We start from the raw sequence: 14,590 nt of genomic DNA, 5'->3' as shown, positions 1-14,590 counted from the left end.
CAGAGAGGCAGGGTGGAAATAATGAGGGGCTGTCTGTCTTTTTTCCATTCCACCTTGGAATGGAAGAAAAACGAAAACCAAGGACAGAAGTCAGATGCCTCCTGGGGAAGTGTTCTTGTGCCCCACCTTTCCCTAAGTAGAACACTACCTTTCCCATAGCCACCATGGGGAGAGACAATAGCAGGGCTAGTCCTCAGCTGGAAGCTCCAGGATAACATCAAATACTGTAGTCTGGCTGTAAATGGGACTAGATAAAAGCTGGCACCACCTGGAGCTTAACCCTGAATATCCCACTGCCCTGTTCGAGAACCGGGTGTTCACTAATTACTAGAAAAGAGAAATGCATGAGGCGGGAGTTGAGACGATTTCTTGTCAGACACTTCCTGATGGTGAGTGCTGGGTGGGTGGGTGGGGGTTGAAGAGGTAACCATTGATTCTAAATTGCCAAAGAGAGGAATAATTAAAAAAAAATAATCTAAGACAAAGAAAACCATTCTAATTGCCTTAGAGAAGCGTTCACCCCAATAGCAGACACGAAACATTGAACAAGGAACTTAAAATCAAATGTGAATATGAAGTTAGGATATTTTTGATCATGCAAAGCTTCAAAAATATCTACTTTGAAAACATTGTTGAAAGAATTGTATACTCTGGCAAGAAAAGGAATAAATCTAATACTCTAAGAGATATAGAAAGTGAATAAGTAAAATTTTTTGTGTAAAAGAGCATCATCATGTACACATATATTTATTTACATAGAAAAGAAAAGAAGTATTCACTACACATTCAGAACCAAAGCTAAAGATGATAATGCACACTATCTCCCCCAGACACACTCATGCACATGTATGGTGTGGCAGCTAGTCTCCAAAGATGGATGCTCGAAGGCTTCCCAATATTCACAGCTCCATGCAGTCCTCTTCCATATTGAATTTGAACTGGCCTTTAGTTACAAGTTGAGAGTGTGAAGAAGAGAAATTATGTGACTTTTGAGGCTAAAGTCGTCAGAAGCCTTGAAGCTTTTTCCTTTCATATCTCGGAATGTTTATTCTGGCAAAAATGGGCAGCCATATAAAAAGTTTGAATATGCTGAAACCACCATGCTGAGGCTATCCAAGTTAGCAACATGGAGAAATCAAGATGGCAAAGCCAGTCCTGAGCCATTCCAGTTATCTTATCAGAGATATTAGACATGTGACTAAAGAAACCATCTTGGATGCCTAGCCCAGTTGAGCCTTCGGATGATTCTAGCTCAGCCAGCATTTGACTGGCAATGTATGAGAGATCCCAAGTGAGAACTGCCCATCTAACCCTAACCAATATTGAAACAAAAGAGATAATAAATTGTTATGTAAGCCACTAAATTTGGAGGTCCTCAGTTACAAAGTAATAAACAACCAAGCCAGTGGAGTAGTTGATTGATTTACAAAAAATTATAGTTTTTCCATCTTTCTCAGTGTCAATGCCCTTTGCTATGGGACTTTATAGTTCCTCTAAACAAGAGGTGGCACAAATTTCCTTGCAACTTGTTTCAGTCAATAGAATGCAGCAAAAAAGGGCCAGTTCTGAGCCAAAGCTTCAAGAAATCTTGTATACTTCTGCTCTTTCTCTCTTTCTTTCTAGGCACCCTGCTACCAGCATGTAGACAAACTCATGGTAGTGTGCTGGAAGTTTATAGACCTTGTCAAGTGGAGTTGAATCAGCTCAGTTGACCCAGTCAATATATTCCAGCCCCAACCAAATCAGGGCATCCAGTCAATATATTCAAAACCATCTAGCTGATTTTCACTGACTTCAAATTCATGAGTGAGCCCTACCAAGCCCAGTTCAGGTCAGAGGAGCTGCACCGTTAACTCATAATATTATAAGCAAAGTTAAAGTTCTTTTCATTGTATGTTGTTGAGACTTACATTTGTTTATTGCATAGTATTGGTGTGGTGATAGATAACTAATACAAAGGGAAAGAAAAGAGAACATCATTACAAATTGAGAACTAAAAATAGAATGTGTTACTTTTAAGTCATCAGAAACAATATTGTTTTATTCAAAGCTGGGAATGAAGAAACAATATATAGTAACATAAAAACTTGAAATAAAATTGCAAAATAAAGACTGATGTAGTAGTAATTACAATAAATGTAAATGGGCTAATCAAATACAAATGAGAGATTCTCAAATTAGAAGAAATAGATTTTATGCAAGACAAATATTTAAAACAAAACTACTCAGAAAGGAAACTGAAAAAATGATAAAAACAGTATATGCCAAGGTTTTTTGGGCAAAATTAAATCTGCATGAGGAAAAAAATTATAACTTTGATCTATATATTAAGAAATAAATAAACTGGTATTGTAGATTAAAAAGAGCAAAAAAGTAAAATGAAGAAAATAAATAATCAGTATTAAAAAACAATGAAGTAGCCTACTGTTCCAGTTTGAAAGTGTTATGTACCCCAGAAAAGCCATGTTTTAATTCTGATTCCAACCTTGTGAGAGCAGCCATTTCTTTCAATCCTTATGCAGCACTGTAGATTGGAAACTTGATTAGATTATATCCATGGAGATGTGACGCGCGCAATTGTGGGTGTTAACAGTTGATTATATGAAGATGTGACTTCACCCATTCCAAGTGAGTCTCAGAAAGGAAACTGAAAAAATGATAAAAACAGTATATGCCAAGGTTTATTGGGCAAAATTAAATCAGCATCCTTTAAAAGAGGAAGAAGAAACATTGTGGAGAAATGACAGAGCCTAGAGAAACAACAGAAGCCTCAGAGCTTACAAAAACTTCACAACAGAGCTGACAAAGATGCAGACACATGGAGAACAGAGACATAGATGTTTGGAGGTGCTTGGAGTCCAGCAGAAATCACCATGAGATGTTAAGCAAGCCAGAACTTGGAGACAGTCAAAGGAAGTCAAAAGATGAAATCCAGCCCTGGAGAAGCAACGTGAGGAGCCTCCACATAGTCAGAGACTGGAAGCAATGGAGCCCAGGAGGAAGGGACCAGTAGATGCAAGCCACATGACTTCCCAGCTGACAGAAGTGTTCCAGATCAATCGGCCCTTCTTAAGTGAAAGTAACCTCTTGTTGGTGCCATGATTTGGACACCTTCACTTCCTCAGAGCTGCAAACTTTGTAATTTTATTAAATTCCCCTTTATAAAAGCCATTCCAGTTCTGGTGTATCGCATTCTGGCAGCTTTGGCAGACTAATAGACTTACCTGCCTTTTTAATGGCCCCACAAGACTTTTGAGAATATGGCTATGGATTCACCATGGAGAAATGTGCTTTGTTACCTTCTTCTTTGAGGAAACTCTTTAGAGGTGTGATCCTGGAAACCTTCAAGAGCCTGGATTCATGGAAATCATATGGTAAAGAGACTCTGTGAAAGTAATGAAGGTAATCAGTGTGGAGAAAAATTCCAAGTCTTAATCTGTACAAGAAAACTCCTCTGGTAGTAAATCCATATGAATGCAAAGAGTGTAGGAAAATCTTCTGGAAAATTCATCCCTTAAGAGGCACATCATATCTCACATTGGACACAAACAATATGAACACTGGAAATGTGGCAAAGCCTGCAGTTGTGTCTTCTAACTAAGAATGTATATGACAACTTTCCAGTGAAAAGATATATATATATATGTAAATTATGTGGAAAAATCTTTACTCATTGCTATCAGTTTAATAGACATATCCAATAAAACCTGTGAATCCTAGTGTTCTAGTTTCCCAGCTGCTAAAACAAATGCCATACAATGGATTGGTTTAACAACAGGTTTTATTGGCTCACAGTTTCAGAGACCAGAAGGCTTGCTTCCTCCCAGGGTCAATAACTTCTGGATGGCCAACAATCTTTGAGATTCACAGACTTTACTGTCACATGGCAATGCACATGGTGATCTCTTCTTCTATCTCTTCTGGGTTCTGTTGACTTCCACTTGCTGGCTCCTCTCCATGGCTTCTCCCTCTATCTGACTTTCACTCTGCTTATAAAGTTATCTAGAATAAAGCCCAAACTCATTCGGTTGGGCAACACCTTAACTAAAGCACCATCTTGAAGAGATCTTACAATGGGTCTCACAGAAGCAGGGGTTGAGCCCTGAACATGCCTTTTGTGGGTACATGATTCAATTCCTAACACCTAGCAATAAGAGTTAGTCTTCGATGTGTTCTTAAATTTTGCTAGAGATGAAGAACTCTCAGTTAAAAGAAGCCGTATAAATGTAAGAAATGTGGGAGACACTCCATCTATCCTGCATCCTTTAGAAGACACATGATAACACATAATTGAGGGAAATACTATGAATTTAAGCAATGTGCTAAAGCTGTCAGTAGTTCTACCACCTTTTGAGGACATGAAACGGTTCACACTGGAGAAAAACTTATCAATGCCAACAATGAAGAGAAGACTTCAGTTATCCCTATTCCTTTTGAAGACATGTAAGAACTCACACTGGAGAAAAACTCTATGAATATAAATATTGTGGGAAAGCCTTCAGTTGGCATAAATCCTTTCAAGGACTAGTGAAAATGCATGCAGAAGAAAAACCCTATGAATATAAACGATATGGCAAAGCTCTCTCATCTGAACCTGTTCAGTTCGAAGACATGAAAATTCTCACTCTGTGAATGTAAGTATTGTGGAGAGAAGCCCTATAAGTGTAAGTATGGTGGGAAAGTCTTCCATTAGCTCACATCCCTTAAGTATATGTTAGAATACATACTAATAAGAAATCATATAAATGTGAAAGATGTGGGGGAGCTTGTAGTTGTCCTCATCATTAAAAAAATCATGTGAGGAAGCACAGTGAAGAGAAAACCTATGATTAAAGAGACCTAATAAACAACAAGACATCCATGTTCATGGATTGGAAGAATTAACATTGTTAGTATGTCAGTAATACCCAAAGCAATATACACATTCAAAGACTCGAAGAGCATTTTTTTGGATAGAAATAGAAAAACCAATCCTCAAATTTATATGGAACTTTAAGGGGCTCTGAATAGCCCAAACAATATTTAAAAGTACAGGGTTGGGGGACTCACTCTTCCCAATTTCAATTTGCATTACAAACCAACAGTCATTAAAATACTGTTGTACTGGCACAAAAGTAGATGAATGTATCAGTGAAAAAGAATTGAAATTCCAGAAATAGACCCACACATTTATGGCCAATTGATTTTTTACAGGGGTGCTAAGTATATGCAATGGGGAAAGAACCTTCTCTTCAACAAATGGTGTTTGGAAAACTGGATATCCACATTAGAAAATGAAGTTAACCCCCTACCTCCCACCATATAAAAAACAACTCAAAATGGATAAAGGACCTAAATATAAGAGCTAAAATGATAAATAAATTTTATTTCATCAAAATAAAACACTGTTGTGCATGAAGGAAGTTATTGAAAAAGTGAAAAGACAACTTACAGAATAGAAGAAAATGGTTTTGAACCATTTATAGGATAAGGGTTTAATATTCAGAATATATAAAGAACTCTTAGAATTTACCTCCCAAAAGACAAACAGCCCAGTTAAGAAATGGATAAAGGACTTGACTAGATATTTCTCCAAAGAAGATTTACAAATAGTCAAAAAGCACATGAAAAAATGCTCAACATCATTAAACATTAGGGAGATGCAAATTAAAACTACAATGAGATAACACTCCACACACACAAGGATGGCCTTGATAGAAAAAGAAAAGAAAACATGTTGGAGAGCATGTGGAGATATTGTAACTCTGATGCATTGCTAGGAATGTAAAATGGTGCAGCCAATGTGGAAAGTAGTTCTTCAAAGCTAAATATGGAATTACCATTTGATCTGGCAATCCTTCTAGGTTTATACTGAAAGAAAGTGAAAACAGTTACACACAGATATTTGTACACCAACGTATATGGCAGTATTATTCACAATCACTAGTAGGTGGAAACAACTCAAATACCCACTGAAGAATGAATGGATAAACAAAATGTGGCATATCCATGCAATGGAATGTTACTTGACCACAAGAAAAAATGAAGTTATGAGATACGCTGCAATATAGAAGAACTTTGAAAACATTATGCTCAGTGAAAGAGGCAAGAAATAAAGGGACACATATTGTATAATATCACTTATGAGAAATTATGAAGAAAAGTAAATTTGTAGAGATAGAAGGTAGATTAGAAGTTACCAGGGTAGGAAGTGTTTATGGAGGAAGGAAGAAAAGAGGAATATTTGCAAAACTAAAAATAAATACATGAAAGTTTTTACAATATTCTAAAAAAAAAGAATATTGCTAATTAAAAAAAGAAACTCTATGAATACAACAATGTGGGAAAATCCTCAAGTGGTTCCTATCTTTACAAAAACATGTGAGGGTGAACACTAGATAGAATCCCTACAGGTGTGAAAAATGGTGGAAAACCTTCAGTTGGCCCTCATCCTTACAGAAAACCTGTGAGAACTCACACTGGAGGAAAACCCTATTCACTTAAGTAATGCGATAAAAAGTAATTAATTCATATAGAATTTTCCAGAAAATTCATATCATAACAAAAAAAAGTTCTGTAAATAAGGGGGAATGAAAAATTATACTCGGTATTTTGGTTTTCTTCTAACTGTGGCAGGAAATGGATATAACTTACCATTTATATATATCCTACTATTCTTTCTTATAGCAAAATCTTGTTTATTTATTTATCTATTTGTTTGCTTGTTTGCTTGTTTATTTGTGCCACAAGAACCTTATGCCATTTCCCTTGTTAATAAATCATTGCCATATATTTGAGTTTTATTATTATTATTATTATTATTTTTGGCATGGGCAGGCTCTGGGAATCAAACCCAGGTCTCTAGCATGGAAGGTAAGAATTCTGCCACTGAGCCACCATTGCTCAGTATATATATATTTGTAAATGGGCAAAGTTTATCAAAGAATATATTATTATGTGAAATGTTATTTTAATCTTTTGCCCTCTGGCTTTTTTTTGTCCTTGCTTCTGCCTGGGTTTTAGACAATAAAGTTTAAATTAGGTGAGACCCATTGTATTACAATAAAATCTAGAGACAGAGATTTTGGATTCTGGATTGTATTTGTCAACAGAGGTATGGTGGCTTGGAAGTATGCACCCCAGAAAAACATGTTTTCAAACTTAATCCATTCCTGTGGGCATGAACCCATTGTAACTGGGACCTTTTAATGAGGTCACTTCAGTTAAGGTGTGGTCCAACTGAACCAGGATGAGCCTTAATCCTATTATCAGAGCCCTTATAGAGAAGGGCACAGAGAGGGAAGTCACAGGGAGCAGTCAGAAGCTTGAAGTCAAGGAAATCTCAACGAGAAAGGAGAAAATGCTACTATGTGAGTTTTCATGGGACAGAAAAGCCATGAACCAAAGTTTGCAGGCAGCCAATCCCAGAATGCCACAGTCTTCAAGGAGAAATCATCATCTTTTGGACACCTCGGTTTTAGACTACTGCTACCCTCAAAACTGTGAGCCAATAAATTCCTGTTGTTTAAGGCAACCCATTGTATGGTATTTGTTTTAGCAGTCCGGAAACTAAAAAAACAGTTAATGTTGGGAACTACTATTTTTCAGAATTCAATCACTTTATGGATTCATGTTAGAGTTTGCCAATATGCTAAGTTGCATAAGATTTGGAGACAGAAGTGAAAAAGCCACTACTGAGGTTTTGCAGCCACCATACAGAGAGATAAGTCAGATGAAGAGACATGTTTTGGACACTAGCTTACCGCTCATTTTCCTGATTCTTGACACTACTCATCAAACACATCCTCAAAATCAACACTAACTGCTTAACTTGACTTTCTTTTTTTTTCACAGATGTCTCCACACACTCCATATCAATGATACATCTGAAATTTGAATTTCTCTACATGCCCTAAAGTGTCCACCAGGCTGCTGATTCCGACTGTCACAGAGGGAATATTCTCTGAGTCTCTGACACCCTCTTTTTATATTGTATTTATACAAGGACTAATTTGTATTGTAAACACCATATTCTGTTAATACTGCTAGTGGCTGTGCAGTGGTGCAATAAGCAAAACAAAAAAAACAACAAAATATGGGAATTCATTGCTTAGCTGTGTTGTGCAGTGACTGCTCTGACTAGGCACTTCCGTGTGAGAATAACCTTCTTCCTTATATCAGACACACTGTAGGCACTTCCTGTTACCCAGAATAGGATATAACCTTCCATATATATCCAATTATTTGTCAATCTGTGTTTCAGTTTGTTAAAGCTGCTGGAATGCAATATACAGAAATGGGTTGACTCTTTCAATGGGGATTTATTGTTACAAATTTACAGTTCTAAGGCCATGAAAGTGTCCAAATTAAGGCATGAAGAGCAAGATACCTTCTCTGAGGAAAGGCCGCTGGCCTCTGGGGATCCTTTGTCTGTGGGAAGGCATATGGTGACATCTCCTGGCTCTTCTCTCCTGGTTCTGGTTTCAGTGGCTGCATCCAAAGCATCTCTGGTGTTTCTTTCTCTCTTAGCTTCTCAGGGGTATTTTCTTTTCACTCTTTAAACATCTCTGGACTTTCAGCTTTTTTTTTTTTTAACTTCTCTCACAAAGGACTCCAGGAAAGAGGTTTAAAACCCACCTGGACTTGGGTGGATCACATCTCCATGGAAACAACGTGATCAAAAGTCCTGTTTACAATAATCTGTACCAACAAGAATGGATTAGAAGGACATGGCTTTTCTGGGGTACATAATAGTTTCAAACCAGCACAATCTGTGATGGAAATCAATGTCCACTACCTCCACAAATGGGTGAAAATAATTGCTATATACATCTAATAAGAGTTAAATATTCAAAATATAAAGTAATGCTACAACTAAATATCAAAATAATAACCTAATTAAAAATGGACCAAGGACTTGAATATATATGTCTCCAAAGAAGATGCTCAAATGCTGAAAAGCACATGAAAGGATGTCTGACATCTTGTCATCAGGGAAATACAAATAAAAATTACAAGACACCCCTTCACACCCACAGAATTATTAAAAAGAAAAAAACAACAGGAAGAGACTAGTGTTGTAAAAGATGCACAGCAAGCGGAGCTCTAGTACACTGTAGATGCACTAGAAATGCAAAAATAAAAAAATGGTTTAGCCACTGTGGAAAAGCAATATGGCTGTTTTTCAGAAAGTTGAACATAGAATTCCACATGACCTGATAATACCACTTCGTGGTATATACCCAAAAAACTGAAAGTGAGGACTTAAGCAGATATTTGTACACCAATGTTTTTAGCAGTGTTATTCATAATAGCCCCAAAATGGAAGCAACCCAAGTGCCTTCAGCCGTTGAGTGGATAACACGCGGAGTGGGATATAATTCAGACGAAAAAGGAATGAAGTTCTGATACACGGTACAACACAGATGAACCTCAAAGACAGCGCATGGAGTGGGATAAGGCCGATATAAAAAGACAAAAATTGTGTGATCTCGCTTATAGGAAATACTTGGAAGAAACAGATTTCATAGATTAGTAGGGGCCAAGGTGGGGAGGGATGGAGGAATTACTGCTTAAAGGTTGCAATCTCTGCGTGAGGTGATGAAAAGGCTGAGGTACTGGAAGTCAGTGACGGCAGCACAGTGTTGTGAATACAAGTAATACACTGAATTGAACACTTGAAACGGGTTAAAAAGGGGAAATGTTGAGTTGTACGTATGTTACACAATAAAAAGTAAAAAAAAGGCACACAATGAAAAAGAGAACAATCAAAAATAGAGAATGACAAAATTTAAGATTTTAAGATAATATTTTTTGAATAATAAAATCAGACATATCTTTGATAAGATGAATCAAGGATAATGAAAATAAAATTTAGACGAAAATGGGAAATTATTATAAATAAATGAGATTTTTAAACAAAAATTATAAGCAATCATTACTTTCAGATTTAATCATATAAATTCCAAATGGAGCAGTAGCTGTTAAAGGAAATGAAATAGAAATTATCTTTACTTACAAAGAAATGTCCTGGCCCAGGTGATTGTAATAAAATTTCATGATCAAATAATTCTTATTTAGGCAGGTGGTTCCAGAAAGTAGAAAGACAAAAGTAATCCTAGTCATTTAGGAAGCTAGCATAACTTTGATTATATCTCATTTATGACAGGTAGAAAATTTCTATGTAAAAGATTAACTAATGAGAGCCAACCATGCATTATAGAACCCTAACATTATCTAGTAGTGTTTATCCTGGGAAACAAGACTAACAAAGTCAGAAAATCTACCTTTGAAGTCCACCACATTCATAGATAAGAAGAATTTGATAAATTTCAAAATCTATTGATAGAAAAAAACTACCTCTCAGTAACTAAGACAGGAAAGAATCTCCTTTAACTTGGTAAACTTTATGTACCAAGACCTTACAGAAAACATTATATTTAATGGTGAAACTTTAAATTTATTCTCTTTGAGTTGAGGAACAGAACAAGGCACTGCTCCCTATACTACATATAACTGGAGGTCTTGGCCTAATGGTAAGCTAAGAAATAGAAATGAAGAGTAGATGGACTAGAAGGAAGAAGAAACTGATATTATTTGCAGGTAATATGATCATTTGCATAGAAAACGCAACAAAATAAACAAACTCTTGTTCAAATAAGAAAGTTCAGGGGGTTGTTGGTTAAAGATGAATGTGGAACAAAACTATCTCTGCAATATATTAAAAGAAAATGCTATTGACAAAATAGACACTACATATTCACAAGAATATAAAAAATTGTAGTTAGGAATAACCTACAAATCATGCAAAAAACTGTTGCGATGAAAAAATTTGAACTATTATAAAATACATGAAATAAGACCTGAGTGATTGGAGAGCTGTAACATATTCATGATATGATGCTATCTTGTAAAGATAAAAATTGTTCCCAAATTAATCTATAAATTTAACAGTTCTAACAAAAAGTCCTTATGACATTGGAGTAAGGGAGATTTTTCTTAAACGAGTTGCTAGAAGTGCAAAAATAAGGTGAAAAAAATGTTAGATCTAATTACAGCCAAATTTAGGATTTCTATTTAATATAGAACACCTTAGTCAAATTTAAGAGATTGGAGATAGACCTGAGTTTATGTACACTGTATAGAAAACCAACAACAGATTAATATCCAAAATATAGGATGACCAAATCAATTAGAATAAAACTGGAAAGAAAAGAAAATTGTCAAAATAAATGATCTCTCTGATATGAAATAATTAGAAAGAGCTCATTCATAGAGTAAAAACAACCAGGATATAGGTGACCAAGAGCCAGGGTGGAAATTGGAAATGGGAAGTTAATGCTTAAATCATACAGAGTTTCTATTTGGATTGATGGGGAAGTTCTGATAATGGATGGTGGTGATGGTAGCCCAGCATTGTGAATGTAATTAATAGCACTGAATTATATATTTGGATGTGGTTAAAAGAAAAAAATTTAGATTGTATATATGTTACTAGAATAAAATTAAAAAAACAACATAGGACTGTAAAACATAAACAGTGAACCCTATTATAAACACTGGATGATAGTACAATTATAAAACTATTTTTTCTTTTATGAATTGTAGCGTATTCATGCAATAGGGTGGCACATGGGACTTCTGAAATTTATGCATGATTTTTCTGTAAAACTACAAATAAAATAACATTTTGGGCAAAAAAAATGAATGGGCAATTCATAGAAAGAGAAATCTAAAAGGGTAACAAATATGTAAAGAGATGTTAAATTTTAGTAGTGATGGAAGAAATGCAAATGAAAGCAATAATGACCTGCAGATTGGCAAAAACTAGAAAGTTGGATTACATCAAGTATGGACAAACAAGGTTCTCTTGCATTCTTTGTGATGATGTAATGGGCAATCTCTGAAGAGGAATATGACTGTATTTAGCAATAAATGGAGATTCAAATAATGGAATATTATGCAATAGTCAAAACCAGTTATATATGTTCATACTAGTTTTTAATAGAAAGGGAGGAAACTGAACGGCACATACAGCATAATTCTATATATATAAATTAAAATCACAAATTTCAAAACACTAATAGATCCAAGAATGTATATTAAACGTGTTAAAATTGATGCCTATGGGGCAGGGGAAGGGATAATAAGTGTGAGGATAGGTTATGATGGGAAAAATACAGAAATAAAACAAGAGAAATGCTTCACATGGATTGATGATGATATCGAACCCTGAAACTTAAGAATATCATACTCAACACTCTCCATCTCAAGTCCAAAAGGAAAACAACAACAAAAGAGGCGTGTGCAGTATGAGCCCAGGAGACCTCGTGAGAAGGTGTAGTCTAGAGAGAGTTCCTGAGCGTTTAGAACTAGCCTCTGTTTCCTTTCAAGACTTAAAACTGTGACGTTACCGCTCTCCACTATGGCAGGCTTTGAACGCGGACGCGGCAGCCGTCAATTAGAGGCTATGTAGAAATCACAAAGCGCGTGCTTCTCTCTAGTTAGGACTCTTGCAGTTTTTTATTTGACCATCCTCTTATTAGCCCACCATTTTAGGCTGGTTCCTTTTCATTTTAGAGAAACCTACCAAGAGACTTCATAAACAGGGGGTGAAGTGGGCATCAGCCTTGGCCCATGGCACAATACAGGGCTTGCTTTGGTTTCCAGTCATAAATTAGTCCCTGAGAGGATTTGAGAACATCCCAGTAATTTATTCTGACAAAAGCAAGATTAAACATTTCCAGGTCATTTGGTGTTCAGTGTAGCTCAATTAGGCACATCCCAACCCACAGGCATCTGGCTTGCGTTTTTGGAGGGCAGATGAGTAGGAGAGGGGAAAGTCACCAAGGTAACTCGTCAGGTCTGCGAAGCAGGATGTCACAGATACCGGTATCTTCCCCCGTCCAGTGTGGGGAACATTTGTGCCTCATTTTTACATGCACTGTGCTTGGAGTTCTTAGATGGGCTTATGCATTCCATACTAACATGGATTTGCTTACTTCCTTTTAAATTTGAACTTCCAAGTGCCGTTATTAAAAGCACTTCTAAAATGTCATCTCTTTTTTCTTTCCTTTAAAATTCCAAACTTGTGTTATCTCTGCTGTTTTATATTCAGAAGTATTGCATGACTCATCACACAGACTTCATTGGATTTCTCAGAATTTCGTATATTCTAGGCAACTTCTAATGGGTTGCATAAACATCTACCTGGCTTGCATTAATGAAATAGTTTAGTCATTTTAAACACAAAATAGTCCCCACAGCATTTCTATCTTTTAAAGTTTGTTCTTCTTTTAAGCTAGAGGTTTCATCATTTTCCTTTCAGAGCTCAACTTATTCAGGGGTAAGGACCATTTTTTCCCCTCTGATGTTAGATTCAAACCTGCTTTTTGTCTTGTGCTATTTTCCTGAAGACTTTTTGGTCAGAATGGTGATAGGTGATAAAGTTAATGAGCTGGATACATTTTTTTTTTCCTATTTGCTTCCTTTCAACAGCTTTAAACATGCTTAACATTATATTTCCAAAGTGTTTTCAGGTTTGCATTACTAAACAAAGTTCTGTATGTATTTGTAAAGAGGATTAAAGCACACACACACAAACCTGTGGAAGCCTTTAAATATTAATTTGGAATTCCTGCTGGAGAGTTAAGTGGAAAAAAATCAGTTCAATGATTGATTGCACATCAAGTGATAAACACAACTTTCTTCGTGGAAATGTTAAAGCTCTTCTCCTTGCGTCTCCTTTCCTATCCTTTGAACATTTGCATGAGACATTATTTCAGTGGCTTTCTGTAGAGGTAGCCTCATAAGTAGGAGAATAATGCTTTATACCTAGAATGATAGAATTTTGAAATTGCAAGGAAGCATAGCAATTATTAGTTCAGTCTACCACTGAATAAAGTTCAAAAGGACTTTTCCAAAATTAGGGGCTGTTTCTGAAACCAGGCTTAGAAGTTGTTTACATTCTTTTCCTTGCAATGAGACAGACATTTTAGGGCTATAACTCAAAAGGTTTTGGCACTCCTTTCTTCCCTACTAAATACAATATAAGATATTCTCGTATTATTCACTTTGCTTTCAGCCTTCTGCCAAAAGTGGGATTTTAGAAAGTTTTATATAGTCCTGGCACCCCAGATGGCAGCGCTTGTGTGGTGATGAGATGTACCAGAAAGGTTTTGCTCATAGCTCTCATCCAAATGTTTTGGGAGAAATAAAGTGGCTTTCTGTAGGGAGAAGTAGTTATGAGGAGGTGCCTGACCCCTTTTCAGATCACCCCTGGAGCAGAAATTGTAAATTTCTGTCTAAGTCTGTAAGTAACTTTCTTAGCTAATTCAGGACAACGAACTTTTCTTCTTTAGAACTATAGAGAGCAAATCAGCACAATCTTCTAACAAAGAGCTTTGAACAAGATGTGTAGCAGACATTATATTTTACCCCCTCCTCAGTGTGTTTATTTCCCAGAAAAGAGGCCCATAGATCTTTTTGCCACTTGCCTATCAAAAATGGTCATACTCCATGTGCCCCTTTTTGTTTCCTGAGGAAGAGAAAAATAATTACATGGTTTTGTTAGATTGTTCTAGGATTTCTGAGGGTCTCTTTACCCCTTGGT

Source organism: Tamandua tetradactyla, chromosome 5 (assembly GCF_023851605.1).
Source record: "Tamandua tetradactyla isolate mTamTet1 chromosome 5, mTamTet1.pri, whole genome shotgun sequence".
Taxonomy (NCBI): Eukaryota; Metazoa; Chordata; class Mammalia; order Pilosa; family Myrmecophagidae; genus Tamandua; species Tamandua tetradactyla.
This window is presented reverse-complemented; position numbering follows the sequence as displayed.